This window comes from Panthera pardus, unplaced genomic scaffold, assembly GCF_024362965.1.
Source record: "Panthera pardus isolate Hobbes unplaced genomic scaffold, ASM2436296v1 HiC_scaffold_17, whole genome shotgun sequence".
Classification (NCBI taxonomy): Eukaryota; Metazoa; Chordata; class Mammalia; order Carnivora; family Felidae; genus Panthera; species Panthera pardus.
This window is the reverse complement of record NW_026526732.1, coordinates 2,254,792-2,264,484: the sequence shown is the minus strand read 5'-3', so window position 1 is coordinate 2,264,484 and position 9,693 is coordinate 2,254,792. Positions and strand designations below refer to the sequence as shown.

The 9,693-nt window shown below is 52.0% G+C and overlaps 1 long non-coding RNA gene across 2 annotated transcripts; it reads right to left on the bottom strand.

The window, feature by feature from the left end:
• Nucleotides 1-403: 403 nt before the first annotated feature.
• On the bottom strand, nucleotides 404-8,335 carry LOC109245429 (uncharacterized). 2 transcript variants are annotated; one of them, XR_008422813.1, is made up of 3 exons: nucleotides 8,261-8,335; nucleotides 4,469-4,909; nucleotides 404-1,112 (listed from the first exon to the last, which is right to left on the bottom strand). It is a non-coding gene; the product is annotated as an uncharacterized LOC109245429 (long non-coding RNA). The 2 variants fall into 2 exon arrangements; XR_002070879.2 differs by lacking the exon at nucleotides 8,261-8,335 and adding an exon at nucleotides 6,267-6,711.
• Between the last annotated feature and the right edge of the window lie 1,358 nt (nucleotides 8,336-9,693).

The window sequence follows — 9,693 nt, the reverse complement described above, 5'->3', positions numbered from 1 at the left end:
ATTTACCACCCATGCACTCTTTGTGAAAACAAAAGCATTTCTCAATGAAATATACCACCCCCACCAAAAGTGAAAGAAAACTCCCCACAGATGTAGAGGCCAGCTCCAAAATCCATTCTTTCTCCACCGCCCACCTTTTCCAGAAATACGTTCCGAGAAGCATTAGACTCCCGAGATGGTCACAAGAGTAGGGTTTATTGGTCGGATCCGCGTGGGAGACAAGGCTCTGTCCTCACAGCATCCAGTCACCTAGTCTGGTGGCTGCTGGCCGCCGTGGCACGATTACGGCCACGATGCCACAGGTGAGGAAAGCTGGCGATTCTCACAGGTCCCACGGCTGGCGAGTAACGGGCGGGGTGGGGGGTGGTGCTCAAGGCACCCCCCCCCCCCCCCACCTGATGTCGGACACTGCTTTCCGATGTGAGGCCCCGCAGCATCCGAACCGCCCCGGGACACGTACTTCTCGGCCGTTCTGTCTGCATGAGGGACACTCAGGGAGCCACAAACCAAAACAAAATGTCCGTGTGTTGTCTCCACCTGCCCAGCGTCCCGCTTCTGTTGTGTCCTTCCCAGCTCCGTGTGTGTCCCAGGGATGAGGGTGTGATGTGCTCGAGGCTGGGCCCCGGAGGGGGCAGTGACAAAGCTGGGATCCCGAGTGACGTTTCCTGAGTGCTATTTTGGCCAACGGGGAAGATGTGTGCCTGTAGGGTTGTAAGATGTGACCCACGGGATGCCAGCGGCTGGCAGCCACCCCCTTGACGAGGGGACAAAGCCCTGCGCTAGGCTGTACGCGTACCTCCTGGACGTGTGGCTCTCCGGGGCCATTTCCTCTGTTGGATGCTCCTCGGAGGGGTGGCCCATCGCGGTAGAGAGAAGCATCCTGCAGTGTGGACAGGAGCTAGCGTTGTGGGAGACCACGGTGGGGGCGACCCCTCGGGGTGCGGTAACTACCGGAACAAACAGCTCCCTAATCCGTCCGTCCTGAGCTTTGCCAAATTATAATTGCGCTTGTGGGCTCTGGGGGCTGACGGCAGCCCGTGACAGCCGGCAAGAAGACCGGGACCTCTGGACACCTCGGTCCCAACCACGAGGAGCCACCTTGTGCCGGCCACCTGGGGGGGGGGGGGGCGGGGCAGGAAGAGGACCCATATCAGACAGGGAGGCCGCCCTGCGCTGAGCACCCAGCACAGGGGGTCCGACCCAGAGCCAGGGACAGGGTGAGATCACAAATGCATAGCGTGGAAGTGTCTGGCCCGTGACCACTTGCCATGCAGCACCCTGGGAGGGAAGGGCTCTCGGGCCTCCGCTGACGGGGGGCCGGCCGCTCCGGGATGGACCCACTTTCCACCCCCGCCCCCAGTAGCTGCCACTGAGTCCCCGGCCACCAACCCCTTCCCCCCCACATAAGGGTTCATTTTTAAAGAGAATCCAGAAATCCAAATATCTATCTGAAATCCCTTGATACTTAAACATTGGACAATTGGTGATTATTTTCCTCTTTTGTAATCGGCTTAAAAAATGCCAAACTTCCTTCAGGCAGCGTTTGCAGGCCGCTGATTTGCAAGTTTGTTCTAATCATAAAAGGCCCTCGGTGCCTCACGCAAAAACCGGGGGCAGCCTGTCTCCACTGGTGTAGTGACAAGGGAAAACACTTTCAAACACTTAAAAACAAACAAAAAAAAACAAACAAAAAAGAAAGTAAAAGAAAAGTATATGAGGGCGTATTCCAGAGAAGAGGCAGACTGTCACCGTAACAGGACTTTCTTCCTGTTTTCTTCCAGCTTTCTTCCACCGAGGCTCCTCTACACCTTGAGTCACGGTCCCCCCTCGAGCTAATTTTCAGGAATCGCCACTTCGGCACGCGTATGCCATGTCCCCATATCGATGGCCTGCCCGGGCCCCACTCCCGTGAGAGGCAATGAAATGTTCGCCAGGAAACCTGGGGAGCCATTTCTACAAAATACGTTCCATAGGGTGTGAGCCACACAAAGGGCTTTAAAAAGGTGTGTGGTCCGTCAAAGGAGTTGTTTTTTTCAAGACTCCCAATATACATAAGCATGTTACAGGCTCCCAGGGGCTCTGCATTGAAAGCAAACAAAAGCAGAAATATCTGTCCCCTTCGCTTGACCACAACGCCTCCCCAGGTCATTGAACAGAGAGCCCCCCGTTCTCAGCAGCCCTGTGGCCGACCTAACTACGGATGGGGGTGTGTTTTGCACAGTTTATAAGCCTCCCCGGCAGCCCGCAAGTCCCCGCAAGCCTCGTGTGGCTGAGTTCCCTTCGTGGGTGGGAGACACCTGCAGGCGGTCCCACTGAGGCAAGAGTCTGACGGGCTAAAGAAAATGCCTCTCGTTGGTACTTTTAACAGACCCAAGATGGGGGCACAGACAGAAAGGATGTGGGGTGGGTTGGTAACTGCATTAAGTTTGGTGGCCTAAACTCTCCTGCTAGAAGGCAGAAGCTGTCAGGATAAAGAGCTAAGGCCCCCGGACGCCGTGTGCAAGAACCACACTTGAAACACAAAGACGCAAGTAGGTTAGACGCAAGGAGATGGACACAGAGACGCTGTGTGGACAGGAATCCCAGGAAAGCTGGAGCAGCTATATTAATAGCCTCAAAGCAGATGTGCCTAATAATCGTTTCGAAGCAGATGACGCAAAGCCTGACAGCCGAGAGAAGAAGAAACGAAGGCACGGTTTGCGCTTCCGTGACCGCTCGACAGAGAAACGGCGAGCACTCGGAGGCCTGAGAAACACCGCACCCCGCCTCGCCCCGCTGACACAGGCATCACAGTCATTCACGGATTAGGGGAGACCGCCTTCTGGGCTGTAAAACAGGTCTCAGGAAATTTTAAAGGGCTGAAATCATACAGCATGTGTTTTCTGACACAACAGAAAAGATAGCTGGGGAATTGCCATATATCTGCAAATTAAGCAACACACTTCTAAATAACCCATGGACTGAAGAAAAAAAATGAGGGGCTCCCGGGTGGCTCGGTGGGTTAAGGGTCTGACTCTTGATTTCGGCTCAGGTCATGATCTCACAGTTTGTGAGATCGAGCCCAGGTTGGGCTCTGTGCTGACAGATTCTGTCTCTCTTCTCTCTCTTCCTCTCAAAATAAGTGAAATAAACATTTAAAAAGATCGGAAAGTGCATTAGTTTCCTGGGGTGGCTGTTACAAGAGTCTTGGAAGCTAGAGGTCCGTATCAGTTTCACTGGACTGGAAGCAGGGAGCCATGGGGGTGGTGCTCAATTTGGGCTCCAGAGGAGCATTCTTCCTGCCTCTTGCGACTCCTGGGGGCCCAGGGGCACCGTGGGGTGAGCATCCCTCCCCGTCTGCCCTCACATCACCCTCTGTCTTCATCTGTGTCCAAACCCCCTCTGCCTCTCTCACGAGGATGTGCGTGGCTCCCTTGGAAGGTCCAGGATAAACTCCCTTCCCGGGACCCACAACACAATTACGTCTTTGCCGCGTAAGGTGATATTCACAGGGAATTAGAAAGTGGACCTATTTTTGGAGCCACCATTCAACCCACTACACAAAGGAAAATAGAAAATATTTTGAATGATGATGAAAACGCAAAATATCAAACCCTTGGGATGCAGCTAAAGTCATAAGTAGAGGGAAATTTAAAGTTATGAATGTTTATATCCTAAAAGAAGAAAGCTATAAAATCAGTGGCTGATCTCTCATATTTAGAAGCAAGAAGGAAAAGACGAAGGGGAAGACGAAGAAGGAGAAGGAGGAAAGAAACCTAAGTAGATACGTGGAAGGAAGTAACAAAATAAGGGAAGAAATTTAGGAAATGGAAAATGGAAAGGTGATAAAGAAAGTAGATAAAACCTAGAGCTGAGTCTTTGAAAAGATCAGCAAAATCGATAAACTTCTAGGCTGATCAGGGAAAACAGAAAAAACCCAGAAAAATGATCAGTATGAGGAATAAGAGAGGAGACACTGCTCCAGACCCTGCAGACATGAAATGATAAGAAATGTCATGAACAACTGTGCCAACAGATCTGACAGCTTAGATTAGATCGACAAATTCTCTGGAAGACACAAATCATCACTGCCGACGCAAGAATTAATTCGTTTTGAAAAAAGAATGGCCTTATATCTAACAGACATTGAACTGGAATTAAAAGCAGAGAGAACTCCAGATGGTTCCAGTGGCGAACTCTAGCGACCGCTTGAGGAAGGAAGATACCTACCGTACGCAAACTATCAGAAAACAGAGGAGGGATTCTTCCCCTCCCTACGGAGGCGGCGGTGTGCTCGCACTAGATTCGGACAACCCCGTGTAAGACAATAAGGTTACGAAGCGATCTCTCTCATGAACATAAATAAAGACTCTCATCAAAGCACTGGCAAACCGAACCCAGAAATATACAGAAAGGATAATATATCATGGTTCTAGTGAGTTGAATCGTCCCCCTCAAAAACGTGTGCTGAGACTCTAACCCCAGGTACCTGTGCAGGTGCCCACATTTGGAAATAGGGTCTCCGCGGATGCAGTTAGTTAGACTACGACGAGGTCATCCTGGATTAGCGTGGGCCCTTGGTCCCATGTGACTGGTGTCCCTGTAAGAACGGCAGAAGACAGGCGGAGAAGAGAACGTCTCAGGAAGACAGATGTACAGAGCAAACAACGTATGATGGACGCGGAAGTCATAAACCAAGGAACGCCAAGGATGGGTGGGCACCACCAGAATCTGGGGAAGGTGAGGAAGGGTCCTCCCCTGGAGCCTCCTGCGGGAACACGGCCCTGGCCACACCTGATCGCGGACCTCTGGCCTGCGGAACAGTGAGAAGGCAAATTGGTGACAGCGGCCTCTGTCTGTGATCAGCGGGGTTTTATCCCAGAACGGCAGATCTGGTCTCTTGTGTGGGAAACCAGTAGTGGAATTCATCCTATTAACAGAATAGACGAAAAAAACATAATCATTTCAACCGATGTAGAAAAACATACTTAACATCCATAAATAAATAAGTAAATAAGTAAATAAATAAATAAACACACCCCCACAGACCAGAAATAAAAGGAACTTCTCTATTCTGATAAAGGGCACCTACAAAAACCCTACAACTGATATCACCCTTAATACAAGGGACTCACACTTCGTCCTAAGACCGTGAACAAGGCAAAAATATGTGTTTTCACTACTTTTATGCAACACTAGCCTAGCCAGTGAAATTAGCCAAGAAAAGAAACAAAAGACATACATACTGGTAAGGCAGAAGAAAATCTGTCTTTAGTTGTCAATGACGTGACTAGGTGTGCAGAAAATTCTAAGGAATTGCCGAAAAGATCCTGAAGTAATTTAACACGGCTGCGGAATATAAGGCAAATATAACAACAACAAAAAATCCAGGACGTTTCCCCCTACTACCAGTGCAAAAATTGGAAAAGGAAGTTTTAAAATACTTATAATAGTATAAAAATGTTTAAGGAGAAATTTAACAAAATAATTGAAAGACCTAAAAAAATACACTGAGGGGCCACCTGGCTGGCTCCGTCGGAGGGGTGTATGACTCCTGATCTCAAGGTTGATGAGTTCAAGCCCCACATTAGGGGTAGAGATTACTTAAAAATAAAATCTCTTAAAAAAACACACTGCCCATACAATACTTGCCGAGAGAAATTACAGAAGTCTCGACTAAACGGAGACCATGTTCATGGATTGAATAGTAGGTATTGTTAAAATGTTAATTCTCCCCAAACTGATCGATAGAGCCAATGTGCCGTATGTAGAGATGTGCACACTCCTCCGGGGCCCCCATCTGAAGATTTCAATCCTTGAGGCCTTACGGCAATGGGGAGCCCATAAACCCTCTCACAGCCCCACAGGTGACTCTGAGGGACATCTTGGGCTTTAAGAGCAATTGTCTAGAGGAGCGTCTGGGGGGCGTCTGACTTTGGCTCAGCTCATGATCTCACGGCTCGTGAGTTCGAGCCCGGCGTCGGGCTCTGTGCTGACGGCTCAGACCCTGGAGCCTGCTTTGGAGTCCGTCCCCGTCTCTCTCTGCCCCTCCCCACTGGTGCTCTGTTCCCTTCTCTCTCAAGTACAAATAAACATTAAAAATAATTGTTTCTTAAAAAAAGAAAGACCGTCTCGAATACCGGTGGCCTGGAGTCAGAAACGGGGTGCCCTGCGTCAGGAGCAAGGTCGCCTCCGCCTGAATTATTAAATGTAAACCATAAACGACAGTGCTGCTGGTCCCCCAAGTCAGAATTACCATAGGGTTTCCAAACAGAGGGTTTTTCTACCTTGCCTTTCTCCAGCTTCTCTTGTCGCCATCTGCCCAGGCCTGCAGGTGCACAGGCCGGAGACAGCGCAGAAAACCAGGGCGGGAATGCGGCCGTCTGGGAACGATGCAGTGACAGGTGTGTCACTGCCGATCACCCCGGTAGGGCTTTAGCTGTGTGTTGTTAAGGTGACCGTAGTCGTAAACAGTGAGGGAACACTTACGGTCACGTAAACGCGCCACATTGCCGGGCACGGGAATCACAGGATGTACTGTCTCAGGGTGCTAGCAAGAGATGGTTTTCGAAGTCACGGTCTTAGGAGCCCAACAGACCCTCTCCAGCTCAGCTCGCTGCACTCAAAGAACAGGGGGTGACACCTTAAGAACGTGACTTCACTCTCCACCGATCACTGAGCGCCACTCCACCCGGGGACCCTAACTCCAAATTTTGCCTTTAAAAACCCTCCCTTGTAAGCCATCCGGGAGTTCGGGATTTTGAGCATTGGCTCCCTGTCCTTCTGAGTGGCACCGCACCAACAGACAGCCTCTCTTTCCTCACTGCAAAGCTCCGTGTCCGATTCACTTATTTACTTCTTTATTTCACTGGCTTGCTGCACATCAGGCAGGCGAACTCTCGTTTGGTTGGGTCTGAAAACCAAAGAGGACTCTGCCTGCCCCGGTAGGTGATGCCCGGGAGGCTGATGTGACAAGTTGATGGAAGAAAGACATGAAACGAACCAGACCCGTCAGTCCCTAGGAGGCGTCCGCACACGTGAAGTGCGCCCCAGCTTCCGTCTGCAAATTCTATTTGTGAGGACAAAGCAGCTCCGAGGATCCAGGGAGACAGGGAGACAAGCAGGCGGGCGGCACGCGGGACAGAGCGCCACCCCGGGCACCAGCGTCCCTGCTGCTTTAACTCACACACACCGTGGACTGTTTCAAGAGGGTGGCATGCCGCGATTAAAAGGTGCTCCAATCCAGGGGCGCCTGGGGGGCTCAGTCGGTTGAGCGTCCGACTTCGGCTCAGGTACGATCTCTCAGTTCGTGGGTTCAAGTCCCGCGTCGGGCTCTGTGCTGACGGCTCGGAGCCCGGAGCCTGCTTCCGATTCTGTGTCTCCCTCTCTGTCTGCCCCTCTCCTGCTCTGTCTCTCTTTGTCTCAGAACTAAATAAACATTTAAGTAAATAAATAATACAAACAAAGGCACTCCGATCCCGCGTTATTGTCGTTCTGGGAGATGAAATCTGCACTTTCTCCCCGGCTCGACAACATGAGAAAAGGTTAACTCCGCATTATGTGGATACGAAGCACGCCCGGGTGTTCCTAACTGGACCGGCCTGGTGTCCCGACCCCTGGCCCTGGGGCCCCCTCTCCTGGTGGAGGCACAATGCGTCTCACTGGCCGGGCGAATTATGCATGCGTCGGTCGCAGACGCAGCCAGGCGGGGGACAAAGGAGCGCTGCCCGCCTGCGTCCTGCTTTTGTCGCGGCCAGCCATCTTTTGTGGTGTGGCCTGGGAACGCGGCGAAGGAGCCACCCCCGCTGCAGAAGCCCCCTCCACCTGGCTGCGGGCGCAGAGCGCAGCCGCGGCCCTATTCTCATCTCCTAGGCAACCGGAGGCTGAGAACAAGATGCCATGGGAAGTGGATTCCATATCGGGAAGGAGAGATTTGAAAGCTAAAGCTGAGCGGGGAGGCTGCGACAAAACCAAAACGTCGTGGGGGACGACTGTCAGATGGAGAACAGCCCCCCTCCCCCCGCCGACCCCCTCGCCGCCTCCAGGAAGCCCGTGGCCTCTGACCGGCCACAGCTCTCTCTCTCTGCTCCTTTCCCCGCACGCTTGTTGAACAATGGACCCGATTTAAAACCCCTGAGTCATGGCAGTGGAGCCCGCTAGGGTTGATTAAATAATAAAATCATTAAAACTGACAAGGAGGCGGGATCCTTCAAAGACACAAAATCTGTCTGACATACATGGCGAAATGGTCTTTTGGACACACCGCGAAATAGTAACTCACCACTGTAGACGCAGATTGGAAATAAATTCTGAGCTAGGAAAGCTTGGCGTTCCCGGGGCGCCTGGTGGGGGCTGTTAAATGGCCGAAGTTCAAATACAAATCCTAGCCCCCCCGGGTCTGCTGGGGTCCCCTCCCACCTCCCCCGACTCCCCACTAAGAAACCCTCCTTCTCTGAGTCCTCACCCCGCACTCTGACTGTCTGCAGCCCCCTCCTGATCCTGTCTGTCTCCAGGCACAGCTCTGCCCGACAGACAAGATAGACATTTAAAAACCAGTCATGTTTTGGATGAGTGTGGCTTTGAGGCACAAGACGGATGAATTATTTCCTGCCCGGTTGGCGCCTCTGCCTCGGGCGTGGGTGGGAGTGCTTCGCAGGGGAAGGGGAGGGAGACAGGGTGTTTCCAGGGAGGGACACGACAGCAGACCAGTCCCTTGAGGGCTGCTGTCACCCAGCCGCCTCCACCGATGGAGTCAGAAAGCGAGGGTCGACTGAGCCCGCCTTTCATCTGCATCATTTAGGAAAATCCATGTATTATGCCTTGTAGACACCGGGGTAATTTTTGCACAGGTAGATCTTTGCTATAATCTGAGAAATTGCTTCCCGTGGGGGAAAGAGGGTTTGAGGTTCTTTCAACAACCTAAGAGGCTCACGTCAATGCGTTGCACAAAGAAATAACATCCTCTACATAAGGCAGCCCAAGCCTCTTGGATGTTTTCAAACCCTGCTAGTGAATGTCTGTCTTACGACACACATCGCGACCCTCCTGCCGTACCCCCAGCCATTCGGAGGAAACCAGCCTCCCAAACACCCCCCTACCTCTACTCCCTGGCAGCACAGAGGTTGCTAAGGGAGTGAATGATCTAGTCTAGGCCAGCAAGCAGAGGGAGGTCATGAGTCTCACATGCACACAGGAGGCAGGTGTCCGTGGTCTGACGGGGGCTGCAGGCGATGGGCATCCCAAGGACAGACGAGCATCGCAGTGAGCCAGATCATTCTTTTCGGCAGAGAAATCTGCCCTCAAAGTTCCACCAGCAAAGGACAAGCCCGTGCCCAGGATCCGGGTCACCTGCCAGAGGACTCCTTCCAGCTGTCTCTAATAACTTGTTACAGATCGATCGCTGAGCAGTGTCTCTTCATCCTTCCTGAAGCCTAAGCCCTTCATCTCGCGGGGTATTTGTTGAGAGCAGAGAGATCCTATGAGAGGTCGTGGGCTCTGTCCACGTCTTGTAGGGGGTACCTTACATTTTTAAGAGAAGGGGGGAAGGGTTTGCCCTGTTTTACTCATGCTTTGTCAGTATCTATCTCCTTTCGTGCACATAAAGTCATCTGCATCTAGAAAACCGGATTCTCTCCCGTCTCTGGTTGCTTTCTGCCCTGGCGTGTTCACTTGGGAAGTCGGTCATGCCTGTCTTCCTTCCACTCCCGCCATCCC